This window comes from Camelus dromedarius, chromosome 21, assembly GCF_036321535.1.
Source record: "Camelus dromedarius isolate mCamDro1 chromosome 21, mCamDro1.pat, whole genome shotgun sequence".
Classification (NCBI taxonomy): Eukaryota; Metazoa; Chordata; class Mammalia; order Artiodactyla; family Camelidae; genus Camelus; species Camelus dromedarius.
In genome coordinates, this window is record NC_087456.1 from 34437300 (window position 1) to 34461798 (window position 24499).

The following is a 24499-nucleotide window of genomic DNA, read 5'->3' on the forward strand; positions in this document are numbered from 1 at the left end:
ACCATTTCATTTTGTGATTTAAAAAATATTTTAAAATGCTACTTTGCTTCAGTGATTTAACAAACAGGAAGAAAAAGGCCAATAAAGATAAGAACTGTCTAACTTTCTACTTAACACCTGGCTTCTGCAGAGCCCACGGTGATTACATTGAAGGCAGCTTTCCTTTTTGAGTCACCTATTAAACAAATATCCTGGAATATCATCAGAAGGTTTAGCAAAGGAGAATCATTTTTTGAGTGGGAGGTTAAACAAAGGCCAGGGCCTCGGATTTATCTATTTCTTTGAGTGAGTTTTAACACCGCTGACCTGGCCAAACTCCAGTACCATTCATTATATCTTGCCTTTCTCAGTTGCCCTTGAAATTTTAATAAGGCCCTGTATTTCTTCTTTTAACCCACTTTCCTGATACTGCTTGGAGCAGCCATCCAGCTGTGGCCTTTCACTGAAGGCGCTAGATTCATCTAGCCGCGAAGGGCATCCCTGTATCTCTTATCCGCACCCCCCAGAAGCAGGAAGACGCTCAGAGAATTGGTTCCAGTGGAAAGATTTAAACTGCTTAGACAAGTAGGTAAGCAAATCCAAGTAAGATAATCCAGGTTCTCACCGTGCCTTCATTAGGGAACGCGAGAGAAGCCAGCGCCCAGCCGAGCACTTAACTTCAGCCACAGTTAAATTCTGCGAAGCCCAAAAGGCAAAATGCTGCAAGAAATTAAAACACTGGGAAGCGTTGCACCGAGATGCTTCCAGATCATCTGAAGCCTTTTTTAAAGCCTTTGAATTCTCACAGTTGGCCCTTGGGCGCTTTGATCCATCCTGTTTGAACGCGTCACCACGCCAAGTCGCACAAAGCAGCCCAGCAGGACCGAGGGGGGCCCAGGAGCCAACGCAATGCACGTCTGCACATCTCTCCCCGATGAACTTGTCCTTGTTGGTGGAAATTTTTGGCATGCAAATCACGCCTCTGAAAGCAGCAGAGACAGGAGGAGGTTCCTCAGCACCTCCCTGCTTCCAGTGAAGGATATATTTCTTTTCATGATCCCGCTATCTCCTCCGACAACCATTCTCGTTTGAATTATTACTCTGAGATCCTAAAAGATCGTCTGTTACTGTCAGTTTTACGCGTTCATGTAAGCAGCGCCTCACTAGTGCCTTTGGTCAACGTCTATTATGCGGGTCCCTCATCCTGATTTATTCTCATCCTTCCCCCCATTTAATGTTTTAGCCTGTCCCAGCAGTGTGTATGGCAGTAATGAGAATTTTTCAGTGATTTTAAGGACTATATTATTATAATGAAGAATTAAGAGGAGAATGGATTATGACAACACTTGGGTCACTCAGGTTGTCTGCTTAACCCCCGTGTACTACATGTTTCATAGGCAAATTTAGGTTCTAACTGCTGAGAAAATACACAAATCTAGTATACTTTCAGATGCCCAGAATAAATCATTATTTTCTCTAGGGCCCACAGTGATGCCTTACCAAGGTTTTCCCCAGGGAGAATCAGAACGTCAATTTAATTTGTATGCGTGTAACTAAAAGGGCTTCCTTGATGAACATCACTCGTTTTTGTCCCTGCATCGTCACCTCTCTAGCTGTGTAAAATGTATGAAATTGATTTGGTCAAACCAGGAATCTGTAGAAAGTGGTTAAAGGCACAAGAGATTACGCAGAGAGACTTCGGTGTGCCAGACGACAGCGCGCTCGTGGCAACGGCAGTAACGAGCTCGCTCCTGTCTTAAACTCACGTAAAAACTTCCCACGGCCACTTAACTCGCAGGAAGAATCTTGGAAATTTACACGCTGATTGGCAGAGTCAAGTGCATACCGATCAGTGAGATAGTCGAACTCCTTACAAGTGCTCTGTCCTATTTAATGTGAGGACGCTGAGTGACTGATGGGCTTGAGCAGGTAACAACCTCTCCCCAACCTCATGGGTTTGATGCTCTCCCAAGGGCCTCTCCTCCCTTAGGTTGTAAGAGGTTTGACTCAATCTGTAATTTCCCAATGCACACGGTGTGCCTGGCCCTGCGCTGGGCGTTCCTTTATTCAGGAGAGGGAAGTGAAACTGTGACGGAGATTGTAGTACGTTCTGTGGGGCCAGAAACTTCCTTGGTGTAAAGGCAAATTATTCTGTGTCTGTTCAGTTCCTCGTTTACAAAATATAACGTACAACACAGCGCTTGTAAGGAGTAAATGAGTTAGTACGTGCAAAGTGCCTGGAGCAGCTCCTGGGGCAGAGAAAGCCCAGTGTAAGTATTTTCCATCGGCATGTGTCCCCCAGCACGTGCGGGCAGGGACGGTGAGGTTCACTGTTTCCAATACCCGGCACCGCATCTCATGCAGACTTGATAACCAGTAAAATGTGCGACAAACAAACAGTGAATTAATGAATGAATGAGTTCAATGAAAAAGTCTCACTTCTTTTAATGACAGATAGACTTTTCAAATGTATTAATTACTTACTGATTTCCTTATTTATTGGCATAAGAAAGCAAATCTCAGAGAAGATGCTTCAGCGATGATTCTAAGATGGGAAGGTGTTTTGCAAAGGACCATCTGTGGATTAAGCAGCCTGTTTTTAATGTCAAATAAACCTGTTTTTCAATTATATCCAGCAGAAGCTGCAAAACAAAAAAATGTGCCAAAACCAAAATTTTCATTGAATAAAAAAAAAGTCACACACGTATCTATCTGGATGTACAATAAAAAACAGTTACGATCATGCACTCAACAGACAGTTATTAACAGCAGACTTCACGCCAGCGACTGTTATATGTCCTGAAAATACAGAACAGACAATAATCTCTCCCTTTGTGCGACTCACATTCTGGGGGGCAGAAAGAAAATAAAGGTTCTTACAAAGGAACTCAGTGTCAGGGTACATTTTGCTGCTTTTTAAAACTTCTCTGACCTCTCAGGACGCAGTCCTGCCCCAAATCAACCTTTCTACAGGAATTAGATTTAGGTTCTGCTATAGCAGAAGTAGAAAATTGATGACTGCCCTGAAAAATCTCCGAGGCTAGGGTTATTTTTGGTGCAGAATTCTGGAGCTCTGTTTCAGAATCATTCAAGGACTTCAGTGGACCCAAAGGCACATTTTGAGAATTCTTGGCCCACGTTCTTCTCCCAATCTCACTTGCTTACCTCTCCCCCACCCATCCCATGCACATCCTTGGTTTGTGCAGCAAGTGCATCTTCTTTTAGTCAACATGTAAGATGTCCATATCACAATGGCATTTCCATATGAACCCAAACGAAAGTCATCTGATGCTTGGGAAAGCTAAAATAGGGAGGTACTGACAATTCTCTGCTGGAGACTTTCTAAGCTCTGTCTCTGTGTTGCCAGATGAGCACAGACAGATGCACGTGACCTGGCTACCCTCTCCGCCTCTCCTCTCACCTGCTTCTTCCAAATTCCTTTACGAGACTAGGAAGTAAGCTGAGTGTGCCTAGCGCTGGTCCTGAGGGCCAAATTGGGGATCTGATGCATGTAGAAATTCTTCACTTTTTCAATAGAACTGCTACTTCAGTTGCTCTTTGTTAAATGTCTCCTGTACGAAGACCCTTTTTAGAAATTTTAGAGTTCAAAGTTGGAAGACATGTCTTTGGACAGTGGGATATGCCACTTCCTTCTGTTGGACAAAGTGACCTCAACAGAGTCAAGACACTTCTCTTTTTGCCTTGGCCACCATGAAGCTCAGAGTTCATTTTTCTCTCTCCTCTAAAGTCCTGTCATCCCCATGATTCACGTTTCACAAATGAGGAAACGACTGCGTAGAGAGATTCAGTAATTAATTTTCCAGGGTCACCCAGAAAGCAAATGGCCCAGCCGGGACCTGGACCCAGACCACCAGGCTCCAGACACTCCCAGGTCGGCCATGCTGTTACCTGAAGGGAGAAATCCAAAAGCCTGGCCCTCGGCCCCCTCTTGGCCCCCGGCATCAGTAGCTACAACTGAAAATTGCCCTGCCTGTTCAGATGGTCCCCAGGTGTTCGCGGGCGGTTCAGTGTGCGACCTTTGCCCGAGTTCTAAGTTTACAGCGTATTATCTTTTGATGGGAGTGGTGGCATCTTAAATGCTTTTTCTACATTCTGTAGGTGTCTCTGCTTGAAGTTAATTAGCATTCACGAGTCCCTGGGGTCTTGGTGGCTTCTGGTGAAGTCCTCCGCGCTGACGATAAAATGGCCAAATGAGCACAGGGCCGCCTTTCACTGCGGGGCTCGTGCCACATAAACGCAGTTTTACCTAAATTATTCCCCAGAGCACGTCACATTGAATTGCCTAGCGTTTACGGGTGGCAAGGCCGCGGATGCCCGCATCTGCATCTTCACATTGCTCCTTGCCCGTGTGCAGGAGTCCCTGCCTTGGAGAGATGTGTGCCACCTGTCCCGTCACTTCTCTCCTCTCCCGCAGAGATGCTCGCACAGAAAAAAACAAAAGCAAAACGAATCTCCTTCATTAAAGGTGGAGAGACTTTTAATAAAATGGGACTTGCTCTGTACATCAGAGGATCCGCAGAAACCTTTGAAGGGCTTTCTATCTGAGGAGTTGCCAGGGAGGAAAGGGTTTGATTTAGTCAGCCAGTCGGCTAAGCTCATTAATTCAGGTAACTTGTTTCTAAGAAGGGAACTTCCCTCTGAAATGTTACAACTGCAGACTTTTTCTTCCGTCTCGCACACTCTGGCCTCTGAGACAGACCGCGGCTGTTAGTCACTTGAATCAGTTGTACACTTGTACGTTATCATTTGTTACAGCTGTGCTACTGGTTCTGAAGCTGTGATGTAAATGAAAAAGGCGGTGGAGAACTGCTTTCCCCAAAACAATGGCTCTGTCTTTAAATGTAAAGATAAACGAGGCATTTTTGGAAACTGGTCTCTGTCATTCTCTTTGATGGTCTGTCAGAAAAAATACGTCTGTGATGTAAGGTGTAAAATTATGAGTAGGAAGTAGTTCTCAGGTTTCTCATCTCTCTTGAGTATTTCTCCTATTATCCCAACTCTTCAGGGTACCAGTTTCAACAAGTTATTTATAATAGTAATAATAATATATGAGAATGTATTATACTATAATACTATACATTCTATGTAACATATTAATGATAATAGAATCTATTAATATATTGACATTAATAGAGCTATTTTCATTAATATTAATTATATTATCATCTATACTATTATAAATACATTATTGTTATTATTAGTGTTATTATTACTCTTACAGTTTTTAGGCAACCTTTAATTCTCCTGGTTTGGGGGAAGGAGGCCAAAGGGTACAGACTTTCAGTTAGAAGATAAGTAAGTCCTGGGGAGCTAACGTGGAGCCTGGTGACTGTAGTTCACAAGACTATTTTATATAATTTAAAGTTGCTCAGTGAGTAGATCTTAAAAGTCCCACCACACACACACACACACACACACACAATGACGTGAGGTGCTGGAGGCCGTCAGGAACCCTCCTGTGGTAACCATCTCCCAGGACGTACGTGTATCATGTCGTCATGTTGTGCACCTTAAACTCACGTAGGCTTTTATATCGTTTGTATCTCAGTGAAGCTGGCGAAGAGAAAGAAAGTAGGCTGATTAAGATATTTAAATCCCCTTTCTTTCTCATAAAAGTGACAACCCAGGAAGCTCTCCTTAATTCTCGGTGCTCAGGTGTCTTTCTACGTGAAAACGCTTCCTACGGCAATGATGGTTTTCTAGCCCGAGGCCTGTGGAACACGCTGGGACAGGCCTTCATGGAAAGATTATGCAAACATGCTTACTTATCCATTGCAGGTTCATATATTTTGGAGCAAAATTTTAAAAAATTCCTAGGAATTGTCGAAATACTTCCCCAAGAAACGATTTCCCCAGGCAAGAGCTGAAGGCAGAAACAGGCTCCCAGCAGACAGCAGGCAGACTTACATGCCAACTGCAATTAGAACAAGCAAGAGGCTTCACCTAGAGACCAGAAACACAATTCCTTTCACGGCATATTAGAGACATCCCAGTCTCCCCCTACAGGGGCGTTCATCAACAGCCAGCGTTCTGAGACTCCCTTAAGAGGTTGTCGGAGTGAAAACGAATCTGTTTGCAGTGCGGCATCGTCGGGCAGGGAACCTCACAAGATCGTTTGCCTTGTTGGCCTGTCCACCTGCTGTAATAACTGTTGACCCCACAGGCGGCTTTCGCCCGACTTTGATAGAGGGGCCGAGGGTCCACGGCTGGACAGAGCCTCATAAATTTCTCCTGATTTCCTCTGATCCCTTCAGAGGGGTTGTTAATGGTATCATTCTGAAGAGCATAAAGAAAGCAAACCAAGCTTCTGCCTTGAAGTTGTCACCATAATGGAAGATGATTACATCAGAAGACGTTCAAATGGAAAAGAATGTTTGGAGTTGTCTTGTAGTTTCCTGTTAACAAGCAAAGCGAGCGCCATGTATAACTCCACAGACCAGCAGGCGGCTTTGCTCCTGATGGCCGCGTCCTGAAACTTTACAATTAATCCCACTCCTGGGCTTTGCACATCCGAGCTGCTGACTTCTTGTTTATTGCAGTTGAGCTTAGCCCGTTCCCAGCAGCGTATTGCCATGACGGAAAGGCTTTCCGAGAGATGCTGGTGAGTTGGATTGCGGGTGCAACAAGCCAGAACACACCAGAATTAAGAAAACTGCCAGGAGGGAAGGGTTAGACCCTCTCAGAGGAAGGGGCACCAGGGTGACAAGTCCAGTTCAAGCCTTGGATGGCATTAGTATCTGAGAGGGCCCAGGTCGGAGCGCGATCTGCTTGTAGGGTTTGCGGCTGAAACCTGGGTGTCTCACTGCAGCGGCCCTCAAAGGCACATTTTATTCCGAGGGACGTATTCAAGAAGCTGTGAGAAATTAGGGATGAAGCCAGGGAGGGCTTTCAAAGCAGATATTGGATACAGCATCCGGTGGTGCCTGAATCCCAGGAGAAAGGAGCTCAGGAATCCTGGTGGCTTCCCACCACGTACGACTGGAGGGATCCGGAGAGTGTGGCTGACACCTGAGGGCGACCGTCTGCTCTTACTCCACACCTGAGGTGCTGATTTTTCTCTCTGATGACAAGGCAAAGGACCAAAGTCACATACGTACAGTTGTATATATATGTATGTGTGTGTGTGTGTATATATATATATATATATATATATGGTTTTTATACTTTAAAATATGTATTAAATGCATAATTTTCCCACTAGCAAGCGAGGAAAATCGCTCCTAATATCTTCCTCTAGCTGAGACCTCAGAGATCGCACGGCTGGATGGGAAACCTGCAGGGTCGCTGGGTGCTAATTACCGACAGCTGGAGCAGGCGGGGGCTGGTTGGCGCCTGGCGCCGTGATGAGAGCACAGATCATTTGCTTCCATCATTTCCATATTTCAGCCCTTTCTACATGGGCACCCTCTGAACAGCAAAGAAACAGGTTCCATTAAAAATATACGGAATTACGGGCTTAAGCACAATGTAAAAATAAGCCCAACTTGGGAGCTGGCCAGATTGGAAAAAGCATATATTAAATTTTTTTTCTTTTGGAAAATAGTCCAAATGGAAGCAAATCCATTTCACACTGATACTTGGGAGGTTAGCTTCTCTTCCTCAGGTATAGTCATTATTTCTCCTGCTGCTGTTACTAGATACCCCTTTTCCAAACTCCGCTGCAATATTGTTGAACGCCCAGAAAGGACCCAAGGAACGAAAAGCAGAAAGGGTAAGGGGGTGGATTGTTTTCTCGAAACCACGGCTTCATAAAGCTTGGTACACAGACCAGTGGGGCACTGAAGCCTCACTTAAATGAATCAGTGTGACCACAGAGAGAGTGTAATAAAATATAACCTGAAAAAATACCATGGATCAAATATAAGACGTGCAACCGGAGACAACCTCAGCAGGTCTCCGGTGGAGCAGGGAGGCTGCCCTCCCGAGGAAATGAAGTCCTACCGGAAATGAGCAGGTGCAGCTGCAGATTTGGGAATTTCATTTTCTGGGGCTGCCACCACGGTAGCCAAGTGGGGGGATCAGGTTACAAACGCAGGTCACCCTCAAACTTGGCGCCTGGCACAGTGATGCCTGGGGAAGGAGGTCCTCGCCGCAGGCCCCGGGGTGAACAAATGCATCTCCTGGGTAGTCGGATCCAGACAAAATCCAAAGGCAACTGGCTGGTTGCATTTCTCTATTAGAACAGAATTATCAGTCAGGACTGGAAGTCAAGCAAACTTTTTCCCATAGAGTTAAAGATACAGATTTAAAAGCGGATGAAACTCTTAAAGCACATGCAGCGGAGGCCCAAGAATGAACCCAAGACAAAAAATAGAATTGTTTGCTCAGTGTTTTCTCTTTATTTCTAGAAGTAGTCACAGCAACTAATATAAACTACTGTCTCCTAAAGCGAGGTTTGCCGCTGCTAAATTAATAGGTCCACGATGCCAGCCTGTGTGATGTGCTGGGTGAGAAGCCACAAGCGAGGGCCCGGCGATGGCACAGCAGGAGGAGGGGGCCGCGGCGGCTGAGAGCTCACATTTGCTGTTAAAGAGCGGGGGTGTTTTCCATTTTCCTCTGCAAACCTGGATGCACACACCAGGTACCTCAGCACTATGAACTGCTTAAAAAGTGGTCATTTTTCCAAAGGATAAAAATTCACTATTTGAGAGGTGAAACCAATGGGAAAAAATACTGTTATTTTCCTAAAAATGGTCTAAGCAGTTAAAGGATTTAAGTAATCAAACTTTTACCCCCCAAAATTAAAAAATATATTACCCAAATGGTTCAGACTATGACTACAGATCAAGTTTCCCCCAATGGAAGTTAAAGTGTTTGGGTTATGACATTTTATTAACAACCACAGTCCTTGCCAAACTCTATTGCCATTAGTAAGAATGGAATTTGTATGAAGGTTAAGTCACTTTTTTTTCATTCAAATCTGCAATGATGATCTCAATTTTAAAATCTCACTATATATAAGTACTGCATAGGCATCCTTTTAAAAAATTCCCACAACCTTTATGCAGTTTTGGATGGTATTATACATATATCTATAACGTCTATGTGGTGTAGCTATTATAAAAGTACTTATTTTGTACCAGTTAATAAAATTAATTATAATTATATGTTAACTTATTATAAATTATAATTTATTTTATGAAAAAACCCTAATGACCTTAATCTTCAAATTTGCTTTTTGCTATTTCCTTTCAAGGAATCTTCTTTTTTTTTTGTATATATGTATTTTTATTGAAGTATAGTCTGTTTACAAACTTGTGTCAATTACAAGAAGTCGTCTTGATTTCAGTTTTATTTAAGTCGGTTTCAACACAGGGACACCATTTGCAGTCAGTGACAGGAGTAGCTGTCAGTCTTTGTTTCTCCCAAGGTGGTGCTAACATTTTAATTCCGTAGGTTGTCAGAATCCCGTTTTATACCAGGAGAGCACATATATTAGGCTCCGCTCAAACGAGATGGAGTATCTCCAAGTCGTGTCTCTGTTCCATGGCTTTGTTAGCTCCTAAGGCAACTGGAGAGATAAATAACTCTGACTCACTATGCGGTCAAGGAGCACTGTTTACACCTCTTAGTTTTCATACCCACCCTGGGGTGTCATTTACTATTATCAGCCTTGTAGGGAAAAGGAAAGTCTGGCTTCAGAGGCTAAGTAACTCACCTGAAGTTCGTTTCCACTTAAAGCCAGAATTTGAACAGAACTGCTGACGGATGTCTCCAGAGCAGATGCAGCAGAGACACTGTGTGAAAGAAATTACTGTCCCAACGCCATCAATGAAGGTCATCTCGGAAACTTGATAAGTGTAATCCAACATTGTTCCAAGTGATAGCTGAATGGATTAACTTTCTTAGAAGGGTTTCTTCTGACCCCAAGTAATGTATGTTCTATCTGAAGCTATTTGAAACCCTGGAACTTTCTGTAAATGGAGACAGGAAACAAATTATTCACAAGCCAGAAATATTTTCCCACCTCAGGTGGTGCCTTTGAGTTGTCTGGGAGATTGCATACTATTCACTAAGGAACTGTAACAATTAACAGAGAAGATTACCTCGAAATAAAGCCCCAAGTTGGCACAGGAGAGAAACACTGTGTGAAAATAAGAGGTTTGGTTTCTACGTTCCCCTTTCTTCATCGTCAGAGAATCCCCGATCGTCTCTGTGCTCCCATCCTCTGCTCAGTACCCTTTTTCTGCTGGCCAGTCCTCCAGGCTCTCCACACCCTCACACATGCACACATACATTCACGGCTCGTGTACATTTTCTGTTCTTTAACTGATGCCGAATAACCACCTTGAGTAAAACAAGATACTGCTGATAGTCCAAGGATGAGGCCAAGCCGTCCTGTGTGCCTGACTCCTCCCAGCTGGGATACGGAGAGCTGAGCAGGAGCAAACACAGCAGGGACGCTAATTGTCCGTATGTTTGAGTGTGAGGATCTGAAGGAGATATTAAGTTATTAAAATGGAGTCAACAACCCAAAGGGATATAGACACATAGGGAGAATCCACAAAGAAAACAAAATCAGATGCAAATTGAAAGACAGCAAAGGGCTGAGTTCAAATGAGGGGAGAAGAGCAGAGTCTGAAGCTCAGAGTGACAGGCTGTGAGCCTGTCGCAGGCAGACGGCGGACACAGGTAGCACCAAGGTCTGCGTCGTGAGCAGCCACCGGCCCGCCCCCCAGCCTATAAGCAGCATTTCTCACCGTCCAGTCGGCCCAGCGCCGTCAGGGGACTGCGGACAAGAACAGGGATGACTTCCTTGCTTCAGGCGAGCGGGAACCCCTTAAGAACGAGAGGCCCAGAGACGGCCCGGATGCTGGGACCAGCAGAGGGCTGAAGATAACGCTGATCAGCGTGTCAAAAGATCTAGCAGAAAAGACAGACCATGTGCACACACACAGATTGCGGATTTCAGCAATGAGATGGCAATTCCAACAAGCATCAGCTATACCTGGAATAATTTTTTTTTAAATACACTATCAGGAATGAAGAGTTGCTTCCACGACTTCATCAATAAACTCAACACAGATGAGGAAAGAATCAGTGAACTTGAAGACAAGTAAATAGAAATTATCCAAGTTGAACATAAACAGAAAAAAAAAGAGTGAATTAAAAAAAAAAATGAAAGGCAGAACATCCAACAGCTTTGGGACAATGTCAGATAGTTTAACATGCCTGTAACTGTAGCAACAGCAGGAAAGGAGGTGAAATGAATGAAGTAGTATGAAGGAAAGTGGCCAAGAATCCTCTAAAAATGATAATGAAAGACACTAAATCCCAAGCTAAAGAATCTCAGAGAAGCCTAGGAAGGAACCTCTGTCTCTCTCTCTCTCACACACACTCCTAGATAATGTCATTTTCAATCTGCTAAAAACCAAAAAGAAAGAAAATCTTGTAGTCGGCCAGAGGAAAGAGTACGAACAGAGGAGCAAAGAGAGGAATTCCAGGAGACATTCAGGTCTTACGTCTGATGTGACATCTTTAAAATACTAACAAAAAACAAACAAAAGAGTCAACCCAGATTTCTCCGCTCAGTGAAAATATCTTTCAAAAATGAAGGCAAAACAAAGACTTTTTTCAGACAAACAAAAGCTAAGAGAAGGCATTGCCAGCAGCCTTGAGCTACTAAAAATGTTATATGGAGTTCTTCCATCAGAAAGGATGTAATGTCAGACAAGAGCCCGAATCTACACAGGGATAAACAGCTCAGTAAGTGGTTAAAAAAAAAGGGGGGGGGGGGCAGTAAACGAACTAATGAATGAATTGGTGCGGTGGTTCTGCAGTTAGCCGGAGTTACCACTAGATGGTGCTGCATGCTTCACAGCGTCTGTTGTGTCTATTAAGGTGGGTCCGAGGTTTTGAAAGCAGGAGCCGCCAGCAAAAACCAAAGCAGATCATTTTAAATGATGGAATAAACAAAGACCACTTTAAAAACAGAAGCATTAAGCACCTCACGAAGCTCTTGAGTCCCTATAGTGCTCTTGCAAAACCTGTCCTGCTCTCTTTTTACGGAGTAAACCATAAACCACGCAGACAGAAGAAATGAAAGTTCCATTTAGTCTCACTTTGATGTATGAGATTTCTCACTCAGATACTCATTCAGCCCTGATTTAAGTTTTCTTTTTTAAAATTTGACTCCCAGAGACTTGGACGCTTTTGTATTTGCTTTTTGAAATGCAATATCTGTTACATTTTCTAAATTAAAGCAATGTAAAATATACTCATTGTAGAAAATTGGGAAAATACAGAAAAAAGTGAGGAAAACTGGAAACGGTCCTAATCCCACACCCTGACATATTTTGATGTATTTCTCCTGTTTTTCCCTCTTCTCTCTCTCTCTCTCTCAAATATTTTCTAAAAACGTGGTTTGGTTGGACTATGTAGCTCTGCAGAGAAGGCTCTGCCTTGGTAAATCAGAGTTGCAGTTTAATGAGCAGCACGATGAATAAAGAAAGTAACCCTTTAGGATTTTGTGGACAGAGATTCAAGTGAGAACTCTGTCCCTTACCAGCTGTGTGAACTTAGCCTTTCTGAGACTCAGCTTCCTAATGCGTCAGTGTGTCTCTCCTTCAGAAATGTTAATAGGAAAAAATGAGCCAGTGTTCAGGGCCCAGTGCAGTGACTCAATTTCAAATGTTGCATAAAAAGTATTACATTTTGTTTGCAAATAGTTCTTCTTTCCAACAGCTACAATTTTTGTTTCATCTCTTCTTAAAATGACCAACTCTGCTGACAAACCTCATCAGGTATATTTGAGTGTAATTATGTGACAAGATTAACTAATGTGTTAATTAATTATAACTGCATGTAATCGAGTGCTAACTCAGGCTGGGCTCCTGGTTTCACCTTAGTCTGTCACCACCATTTACGTATTTGGTAAAAGACAGAGGTGCCGGCTGTGCTGCCCTTGCGAGCTTCCATCTCACTATTCCCACAGAATGTTATTTTCTAGAAATGGGTTGGAGTTTGCTGAAATGATTTTTATCACCTACTAAAAGAATCATGTTTTTGTCTTTCACACGTATTGATGCCGGCTGTTGACAAGTTTTCTAAGATTAAATCGTATCTGTGTTTCTGGACTGATCATAATTTTGAGTTGCTTCCTTTAATATATTTTCAAAAAGATTTCTTCAACTCTTTTTTATTATGTTTATTTTTAACTGTGATAAAATACACATAACAAAAATGTATCTTCTGAACCACTTTTAAGTGGACAGTTCATAGTGTTGAATACATTCATGTGGTTGTGTAACCAATGTCCAGAACGCCTGTCACCTGGCAAGACTGAAACTGCATACCCAGTAACAACTCCCCAGTGCCCCCCACCCCAGGCACCGGCAGCCAGCATTCTATTTTCTTTGTCTATGAATTTGACTACTCCAGGAACCTCATATAATTGGAATCATTCAGTACTTGTCTTGCGACTGGCTTATTTCATTTAGCATAATGTCCTCAAGTTCAGGCATCAGGAGCGTGTGTCAGAATTTCTTCCCATTTAAAGGCTGAATAATAGAGCATTGTGTGAATGGATTGTGTGTTACATTTTGTTGCTTCAGCTACCCATCGGCAACACTTGGGTGGCTACTGCATTTTGACTACCATAAAGAATGCTCCTGTGAACATGGATGTACAGATATTCCTTTCAGACCCTGCTGACAATTCTTTGGGGCATTTACCCCAAGTAGGATTGTTGGATTATACAGTAATTCTATTTTTAAATTTTTTTTCAGTTTTTTATTGTTTTCCAGAGTGGCTGCACTGTTTTACATTCTCACCAACAATGCACAGGGTTCCAACTTCTCCACATCCTTGTCAACACTTGCTACTTTCTGTTTATGGCAGTAGCCATCTTAGTGGGTGAGGTGCTGCCTCATTGTGGTTTTAATTTGCATTTCCCTTAATGCATGACAAATACACTTTTTATTTTAGAACAATGTTGCACATCGCAGATTATTTCAAAGGTAGTAAGTACAGAGTTCCCTTGCGCTCCACACCCAGTTTCCTGTTACCGACCTGTTACCTTAGTATGGTACATGTTTCATAATTAATGAACCACTATTGATACACCATTGTTAAGTAAAGTCTGTACTTCATTTGGATTTCCTTAGTTTCCCCATAATGCCTTTTTCCCATTCCAGGACCCCATCCCGGACACCACATTGCATTTAATTGTCTTGCCTCCTTAGGCTCCTCTTGGCTGTGACAGTTTTCCAGACTTTCCTTATTTTTGATGACCTTGACAGTCTTGTGGCGCACTGGTCAGGTATTTTGTAGACTGTCTCTCAGTTTGGACTTCTCTGGTGTTTTTCTCTTGATTAAACTGGGGTAGAGTGCTTTTCGAAGCAGGACCCCAGAAGTAAAATGTCCTCATCACATCAGATCAAAGACGCACATCATCACTATGACGGACTATGTCGATGTTAACTCTGCTCACATGCCTTGAAAGTAGTGTTTGTCGGAAATTAGAAAAAAAAAATTTGGTATCTTATTTACAATAGTACTGTTGAATCAACATACATAAATAAGATTGGTTTATAATCTTCTTTTTTGGGTAATCTTACATTGAGATGCTGATTTTGTGATGGGTAAATATACCACTTTGAGTATCTTTCCATTTTTCTCTGGAAGAGATCATCAAACAGGGGGATTATTATTAATTTATAAAAAACTGTTTAGTGACTGAACCTTTCGCTGTTAACAACAAAACAGACATAGCTATTCTCTCGCTCTGCTCCTCATTTAGTCAAGTTTGAGCTTTTTTATATTCCAGGAAATGATACATTGTTCTCAGATTTTCAAATGTATTACTCTAAAATTATAAATGATATTCTTTTATATATTTTAATTTTGTCCCTGTTTTTACAGTATGTTTGTATTTGTTCTGAATTAAATTTTTTTCTTGAGTAAACTTATTAACTGTTTATTTATCTTATTTATATCTTTTTTCCCTCCATGGAAATAAACACCGATAGCTCTTGAACCTCTCAGTTCCCCTGTGTATTATGCTTTTTCTGTCACTGATCTCTGCCTTCATCTGTATTGTTTACCACTTCTGATCTTTTATTATTTTTTACTTCTAAATTTTAAAATGTAAACGGTATTTATTTTTATTGTATTTTTATGACTTGCTTTAGAAAACAGCTTCAGCCATTTTAGATGTTTTCGCATATGTACCATTTACATTTTTTATTGTGGGAAGAACATGTAACATGAGATCTACCCTCTTACCAATGATTTTTAAAATGTTGCTACAGCAGTGAACATAAGATCTATCCTGTTAGAAAATTTGTGTATAAAATACAGTATTAACGACTCCAGGCTTTGTGCTGTAAACTTCTAGAACTTACTCATTTTGGGTAACTGAACTCTGTGCCCTGCAACTGATACCCGCCCCCACCTCCCCCCCACTCCTGCCCCTGGAAACCACCATTCTCTACTCTCTGCTTCGAGAGTTTGACTACTTCAGGCTCCACATTTAAGGAGGTCGTGCGGTGTTTATCTTTCTGCCTCTGGCTCGCTTCCCTTGTGGAGCGTCCCCCGGGCTCGCCCACGTGGTCACGCGTGGCAGGCCTCCCCCTTCTCCGAGGCTGCGGCGGAGGCTCAGATGGCCACTCTTTCATTTCTGGCTTCACGTATTTGAATCTCGTCTCTTTTTCCCTTGGTTGGTCCAGCCGGGAGTTTGTCGATTTGGTTTATCTTTTCAAAAAACCAATTCTTAGTTTCATCAATTTTTTCCTATTGCTTTTATTGTCTATTTTGTTTTCTTCGGCTCTAATCTTTCTTTCCTTTCTTCTGCAAACTTTGGGCTGAGTTTGTTCTCCTTTCCCTAGTTTCTTGCAGTGCAAGTTTAGGTTGTTTATTTGAGATCTTTCTTCTTGTATAATGTAGGCATTTATCACTAGAAACTGCCTTCTTGGCACGTTTTTGCTGATCCCAGAAATCTTGGTTCGGTGTGTTTTCTTTTTCGTTTGTTGTAAAGGACGCGACTCAGAAACATCAAAATGGAAGAGAAGCAACGGGCAAAGGGGTGGTGACAGGTGCTCCAACCCCTCTCCGCACGGGCCACCCTCCCGGCGCCTCGGTGTGGTCCCCGACCTGGCAGTTCTCCGGCCCCCAGAGTTCAGGAATTTTTATGGAGGCTTTGTCACCTCGGTGACCCTGGAGGATGTGGGCTGGGGCTGGAAGTTCCAAGCTTCTGATCTCACCTTGGCCTTTCTGGTGGCCGCTCCCCATCCTGAAGCCACCCAGGAGCCCCCCAGAAACTGTGTCATTAGAGCAGAAGCCACTGTTGTCATCCAGGACATTCCAAGGGACGTAGGGGCTCTGTGCAGATGCTCTTCCCAAGCCCATACCTCAGGCGGTTACAAGTCTCAGAAGCTCTGTGCAGGCACCGGGGGTAGAGGCCAAATCTATGTGCTTTATTATGTCACGTAGAGGAACCATGTTTTCCTGTGACTTGTCACGACCGTAGTGCCATCTTCTAAGATGTTCTGCCTGTTCCTTTATAGACCCAAATTTGGGCCTTTGTCCTAGGAATCTGCATTTTAAAACACGTACCCCTACTAAGTGATACTTACATTAAATTTCAAAGTCACTACTATGAATGCTCTCCAGGGGGGTGGGGTGGGGAATGCAATAATAACAAACCACAAAATACTTCAGACTCTTTCTGGAGACTGTTAGGCCTTAGGCGTCCGTTCACGGAGGCTCCGGGCATCTGTGAACGCCAGGTCCAGAGGCCTGAAGACTAGAGTCGCCCTCCGATGCATTAGACTCTCCTTTTATTCATGAAAAAGACTGAATGCATGTTTACTTTAACTCTGGAAACGTATGACAGCCTTGCACACACTGGATGCGAGACACAGACATTATCCTGGCCCGTGTACAGGACAGCGTACAGGACGCAGGACTATTGCGCAACACCTCGCACTGGGAAGCCAGGCCGGAGGCAGCCGCGCCTGCGAGCCTGACGGTGCGGGGGGCGCGCTAGGCAGCAAGCGGCGGCGTCTAAGCCGGGGCCGTGGAGACCAGCCCCCGACGGCCCAGGGCCGCGCAGCGCGGGCCCGGGGCTGGGCGCGAACACGAAAGCCGCACGGTGAGGCCGTGGGGGTCAGGCCTTGCCGGGTCAGGAACTCACTCGGCCTCGGGCGTGATTTCGTGGCCGTGCAGAACAAAATCTTAATAACCGTGTGAGAGAGAAGGGCCACCAGCACGGAGGGAGGACAGTCCCACCGCGGCAGGGGAACGCGGGCGGGGCGGGGGTCGGCGCCCCGGCCCGGCCCGCGCGGGTCTCCGTGGCTCCCCACAGCCCGGGGCTCGAGCGCCCACTGTGACGAGAAGAGGGAGAAAAGGGCTAAGCGACAGCACAGCCGTTTCCGGTGATTTACTGACCAAAGGCAGCTAGGATTGCTCGGGCTGACCTCGATCGAGTTGCTCTGAAATGACTTTTCAGAGTAAAGACGACAGGAGTGAGTATGTGGCTGCTGTATTTTCTACGTGGTAGTCGGAAAATAACCAAAAATCACCTTCCTTTCTCCGCTGGGCTTCCAAGTGCGACGTTTGAAGTGCGAAGTCGAGTGACTCGCAGACCTGCATGCGAGGCTCTTGTACCGCTGTTTTGTCTTTCGTCTGAGGGACCTCAGAGTACTTTTCACACAACAGACTGGATCAGATCTTCCTCTGGGCTCAGTGTTTTTATCCCGGCTACTGTATGATTCTGAACAAATGTCAGGTCTAAGAGTGTGTGTGTGTGTGTGTGTGTGTGTGTGTGTGTGTGTGTGTGTGGAAGCAAAACTTTAAAAATCGTGTGAAAATAAAACAGATCAAAGGAGTGGATGCTGAGGAAACAGCCATGCCCCGTGCTATGAATGCTGTTAAAAGGATGAGTGACTGATAAATGAGTGAGGCACATTCATCCAGCACAGCTAAGAGGAAGAGCAAACAATCAACGAGTGAAGGAGCGCACAAGTGCAGCGTCTCCTGCCCTGCGTCCTTCCTGCTGCCCCATCACCTGGCTCCAGCGCCGCTGACCTGACTCGGTTCCGTGCCAGGGTTCTAAGAGCATGTGCTGGTCCATGGACGGGCACCGACACCTGCCTCGTCACGTAGTCACCACCTCTCAGGTGATACTTGCCTCTTTTCCAAGGCTTCCGAGAGACACGGCTCAACCTAGAGAAACTGCTCTAACGGTAAGAATTTCAGGTCCCGTGGCAGCCCTGCGGGACTCAGCGACCTCTCAGTCCATGTTGCCTGGATGAAATTTCTGCACATCCTCAGCTCTGCCTCTCAGAAAATGTTTAAAAAAGAAAAAAAAAGCACCAAGTCCTTTAAGTATGTCCCCAACACCTCACCTCTTCACATCACCCTGCTGTACACAGTCAAACACCGTTGTATCTTGGAGAAATCTAGTTATTCCTTCACAGAGAGTGGGATTTAAGCCTGGATGCATCACACAAATAACTCTCGCCACAATCCGTTAAGTCTACTGAAACCCCTGCTGTTTTCTTTAATTTCTCCTTCGCAGTTCCACGCATAAGTGAAGAGATTTGAAGTTGCCACGAATTTCTCAGCTACTATTTAAAAGCAAAGCAGAAAAAAAAAGTTACAAAACCAAAAAAATCCCCCAAAACCCGGCATTTCCAATGTTATGAAGAAAAAAATAAAATCAAGTAATAGAAGTTACCCAAAGTGCCCATCTGCATGCAGGGTCCCCCAAACTCATTTCCCTGTGACGAAAGCGTCCGTGTTCAGCGTGCGACCGTCCTAGCGTTCACTGCTGTGACTTATAAAAGCGAGGCCCCGGGTGTCACGCAGGGGCTAAGAATAAACAAGGCTGCTTGGCGAGGGCACACACGGCCTTACCCTAAGCCTGGCTGGTCTGGGCGGGGGTGTGAACCGAGCTAAGTCCTCACACTCTCTGCCTGAAGGAAGAAGGTGACACCGAAGAACAAGCCCACACTCTTGGAAATGGTAGAAAAGCATCAGAAACTGGTCCTGTTGGCCTGAGAGGTGTCTGGATGGATACCTCTTTTTCTACAGAAAGATGTTTGGCGCTGGGACACAAGGTCTTCACATTTTAATGGCGATGCTCATAGGTAACGCGCTCTTTTCTCATCACTTGTAGAAGCTGATTAGTACCGTTGTTAGAGTTTTTAAGATGTTCACTTAGCACCTGCTGTTAATGCTGTATTAGGCACGACTGCCAGCTGAAAATTAGAACTTTTAAGTAAGAGAATGTTACTCAACGTAATGAGGAAAGGACTTATGCATTGAGCCCTTGGTCTTTATATTTTAATATTTTAAAATTTCTGTTAATTAAACACCTAGGTCAGTTAAAACAGAGAAAGATGAAACTTACTTATTTGCATATATGTTTTTGTAGAAATAATTTTCTCTTGGATGTTTCATTACGTATGACTTTGAATAAGGTGGGAATAAGACAAAGGTCATTTTAATAGCCAGTGATATTTATATAAACTTAAAATTTATGGCCTTCTTCTCCGTCAATGTAATTTATTCTGATGTAAGTGTAGGCTACACCAGATAATAAGAATTTTCCCCATCGTGATTATTTTTGAAATACAACTTTATCACAGAATCAGATATTCAACTAAAAGAATTTTCGAAAAATAAAAGGAAGTGATCATTTTTAGTTAATTAAGTGAACTGACTTCATAAACAAAACAACAGTCAGCGTCAAGTAATCCACCTCACAGTATAAATACATGGACATAAATAGGCAATTCACTGTCGGCCGAAGCACCCAGTTAAGAGCCTGAGTGATGCAAGTAATCCCTCCGATGTCCCCTGATCCGTTTATCCTGACTGACAGCAGAGCTTGCTGTCCTTGGACGAGCCACACGGCCAATAAAAGAAATTCCAGTCTTCCCGCTTTAGTTTTCCAGGTTCATCAAATAAACATGTCCAACCTTACTTTACACTAGAGATGCCCACAGAGCTGACGTTAAGCCAGGTAGAAGCTTAAGTCACTGTGTATCGCTCTACTTCAGTGTCTTTTCTTCAACACCTTTCCTTTAGACCATTGACCCAAATACAGGCTTTCTCTTCGCTCTCTTCTTTTCCCCCAGGATGGCGAAACTTAAAACTAGTTTCCCTGTGTACATTTAAAGAAATACATAGTCAAGTGATTGGCAGTTCTTTTGTGAAAGATTAAATGTGTAAATGTTAGGAATTACAAGGAAAAATGCAGTAAAGCAACAAGAAAGAATGTGTGGCCATCGGGCCTCCCTTGCCCACCAGGGACAGATGAAGGATACCGCAAACGCTCAGGAAAGAAATGTCGGGCTTCAGGCCTGCAGACCGTAGGCGCGGACAGTTTTAGTAAGTGCGCAGCATCTTCCCGTCTCTGGTTTCCTCCCCCTTCACTCTGGGGCACAGGCCTGTGGGACTGGTCCTTCCGAGAAACTATGTTGCTCCTCCATCCGACAGCTACCAGTTTATTGGCCTTCAGAAAATACACACATAAACGCACAAACAAATAAATGTAAATAAAACAAAACAATAAAAGCTGCCTCGCTTCCAGACCTCCTCCAGTCTGGCTTTCTCTAATCTTTCTGACTTGCTTTTCCGACGTAAATCTTCCAGGCCAACGAGATCACCAAACTCACTCTAAAGGCCGTACGGTTTTCCACTGGAGAATTTTTTCTAGTCAGTTATTTCCGCAGACCTCTTGGTCAGTCTCAGCCATTCATGGAGACCTAGACTGAATCCTCTCTCCACCCAGCCTCCCAGCCCAGCCCGGCCAGAGAGCTCTCTCTGCACAGCTACCGGGATGTTGCTTACCAAGTCACTCGGACTCCCGCGTACGCTGCTCAGCGCTTTCTCTTCGGCGCTGCCCTGACTTACACCGTCGTTTAATTTCTCACAAATGTGTCTTGCCTTTCCGTCAGACTCACTGAGGGCGGGACCAGCTTGTGCTCCACGCCGTCCACGGTATTTTATACATGCTAGCTATGTCATCAGTGTGTGTCTATTGATTTAATTTAAAATGTTGAGTTTTCACTGCTGAAGATTTATGATCATCTCTTATTCAGTGCTTTTTCCTTAAAACTTGGCTAAACCTTCCCTAATGCCCCCCTCAACTTTGATCCTCCCGTATTATCCACACGTTCATAGAGAAACCTGCTGTGTACAGAGTATTTTCTGTCTTTTCATAGACATGCGTCCTGTTATCCCACCGTGTTGTAAGCACGTTGAGGCCAAGTCTGTCTCTCCGACTTGGCATCTCTCACAGTCCTCTGCGACGGTGGGGTCTGGAGGACGTATTTTGTAAATTTAACTAAACAGTAAATTGACGTTTCAGCCAAGAGTCAAAATACGGTTGCTGTCAGGTACCAGAGTGGATGCTGAGATCGACTGTGTGCTCTGTGAATGTCCGTATCAAGACAGACGACATAATTTAGGCTTCTTAAATGTTTCCTCACTTTGAGGGAGTGTGAACATTCCTAAGAGGCAATCTGAAGGAGGGTGTCTGTCAAGAAGTTTCCTTGGAGAGACTCGCTGCTGCCCCAGGAGTTGTGCCCCTGCCCCCAAGCCGGGGGATGGATGGAGGCTACATTCTGACCCCGCGATGGGAAGCGAGAGCCGCTTCAAGGAGAACTCTGGTCTCACCTAAATTCGGGGGGAGGAGGGGATGGGCCACGTAGACTAGAGTCTCCACCCACCTGCGGAATCTAAAGATGAAAGGGCGTGACTCCCAGCCTGAGGCAGCAGGAAAGAGAGAAAGGAGGGACTTGCTGCCGGTGGGGTGGGAAATTGACTGTGTCCCCCTCCCAGGGGGGCAGAGGCACCTGGACCCTGGGGTCTTTTGGGGACTCACGGGAGGAACATCAGTCAGTGGCCAATGTAAACGGGCCCTGGTCCCTGTCAGCAGGTGCAGGAACCCCATGGGGCAGAGTCTGTGGAGGTCAAGTAAGCCTCAGAGAACCCATAGTGAAGGGGAGGGGCGGGGCAACGTGAGAGCCGCTGGTCCAAGGAGAGGCGAGACTGCCCCACAGAGCAAGGGGCCAGGAGGATGCGAGGACCTCGACTAACGGTCACCGTGACACTTCGGCCAGTCTCAGCGCATGGGACCGTCCTACGCCAGTGCCGTCAGGTGGAACTTTCTGAACCCTTCTAACACTCAGGTAGAAGTCTGGAGGTGGGAGGGAGGGAAGAAAGAGCAGGGCAACCTTCCAAGTCCTTGTCCAAGGCGGCCTGAAGTTGACCAGCAGACGAGGAAAGAAGATGCAGTAATAAACTGCACTGAAGCTTGCGGTTATCAGGACCGGCCATTCTGCTGATTGTAGGCTTTTAAAAAGTGATCTTAAGACTATGACTCAAGGCTGAACAGAAAAGACTTGGGGTCTACTGGAGATTTTATCCAGAGATTTCATCCTGCCTTAAATATGTTTACAAGCACAATGGGCAGGAAAAAGAATGTTTTTCCTTGATTGCAACTCATGAGTTGTTCAGTATTCCTCTTAATTAAATGCTTGCTGATTATTTTCTATGTTCTCTAAACCCTGTGAAAATCAAATTTAAGTAAAATGGCTTCTAATACAAAAGTTTGAAATTTTCATAAGTTCAGTTAAATTAAACTTGCATCAGAATAGAGCCTGCAGCTCCTGTGTCAGTCCTCTGTTACCTGTAAGGGTGATTATACAACCAATAAATCAGTTCAATTTAGTTTTGTTTTTTTCAGCACTGTGCAGGTGCCATGGGAGCCGGTGAGATATGTTCCCTCTCTTCACAGAACTTGAAATACTTTGGGATTAACAAAGATGGTATGAAAGCAACCCAAGCAGAGCAAAATATAAGCACGATATGATCCAATCAAGGGTCTAGATGGACAGTACGTAAACGGCCGTGGGCAAAGATTAACGTTGGGTAAATTTACCTGAAAATATACACTAGGAGAGCACTTTGGGCTTTGGATTAGATCAGGTTAAATGCAATGTAAAAATTTTACTTGCCTTACAAAGGTCGTCACTAATCAGCTCATTCAAAAATTAATTACCAAGTAACAAATGTGGGCCAGGCATTGTGCTGTGGTTCAGATGTACATTGGTAAATAAAACAGACTTTTCCCCTTCTCTCTTGAAGAGCACAATCTAATGAGATTCCAGCCTAATATGCTGTGCAGGTAAATCTCTCATTATGCAAAGTTACGCAATTTGTAGATCACTCGAGATGCCCACACTTTCTCTCTCAATGATGGTCGTGCTATTTGAGTTTGTCACTAGAGGGTAGTTCCTTTGGTTATTACTTTTTAATTACAGCCAACACGTATTGAGAAGTTCTTTATATATCAAGCAATGTTATGAGCATCTTATGTGTCTTAACTCACTTAAATCTTTAAAGAGTCCTGTGGTGTAAATACTATTATTAGCCCCATTTTGTAGATCAGAAAACCAAGACACAAAAAGCAAGTGCAGCCTGCTCACAGCCCAGCTGGGAGTCGGAGCCAACATCATCCATGTAGGAGCCTCTGATTAAATTTAAAGGAGCACACATTTAAGCACAGCTAAATGGGAAAATAAAAAATACATGTGAAGCGGAGAGGGTGTAGCTCAGTGGTAGAGCACATGCTTAGCATGCACGAGGCCCTGGCTTCGGTCCTCAGTACCTCCATTAAGTAAATAAATAAACCTAACAATCATTTTTTAAACATTAAAAATAGAACTACCATACAATCCAGCAATCCCACTTATGAGTAGATATCCAAAGAAAGACCCATTAGTAGTCACAATAAACAAGACTGCACTAAAATATCAAGTGAAAAACAGAAGGTGTCCAGTTGGATTTTAAAAACCTAGAAACCAGATTGCAGAAGTGCCTTGGAGTTCAGACGTCAATCTTTCTAAGCCTCACTATTGCCTGTGAAGGAGAGCTAGGACTCTCCGCTTTGAAAACGTCAGGAGATTGCAGTAAACACAAACACGTAACATGCACGACGGTGTTGGCGAAACCTAAAGTGCTACACATGTGTCAGTTTTTGGTAACATTATTTGTTCATTGGAACTTCATTGAAAAGCAATGACCAGCACTCTTTTAAAATGTGTTATATTTCTTTTTGTTACTTTGATTAACTGAATTCTAACAATTCTCTAGTTAGGTATCTTTTTTATGACTTAGAATCAGGGAAAAAGAGTAAAGGAAGGTGAATGAACTAGACCCCAGAGCTTGTTATGGGATAGATTTCATTTTATACTAGAATTGTGGCCAGGAGGAACTGGGACCTTCCACCTTCCTCGGAAACTGTCTGCAGAGAGTTGTCTGGACTGTCTGTGTGTGCAGGGGTTGTGGGAAGGCGCAAAACCTGTAGAAGGCAGATCAGTGTTTCCAAGCAGAACAGAGTGAAATTAGCAGCCCAGGAACGAAAAACATGTCCCCAAGCAAATAAACTGTATCTAGCGTTGCTGCCAAGAGCAATCTCGCTCTCTCTTTAAAAAAAAAATTTTAAGATATTCAGTATCACATATGTGTCTGAAAACGATAGTTT

General features: G+C 44.0%; 1 protein-coding gene across 1 annotated transcript in view; it reads left to right on the forward strand.

Annotated features, from left to right (window-relative positions):
• Window positions 1-24499, forward strand: part of CRB1 (crumbs cell polarity complex component 1) — a 128757-nt gene that overhangs the window by 60828 nt on the left and 43430 nt on the right. The window lies entirely within an intron of this gene.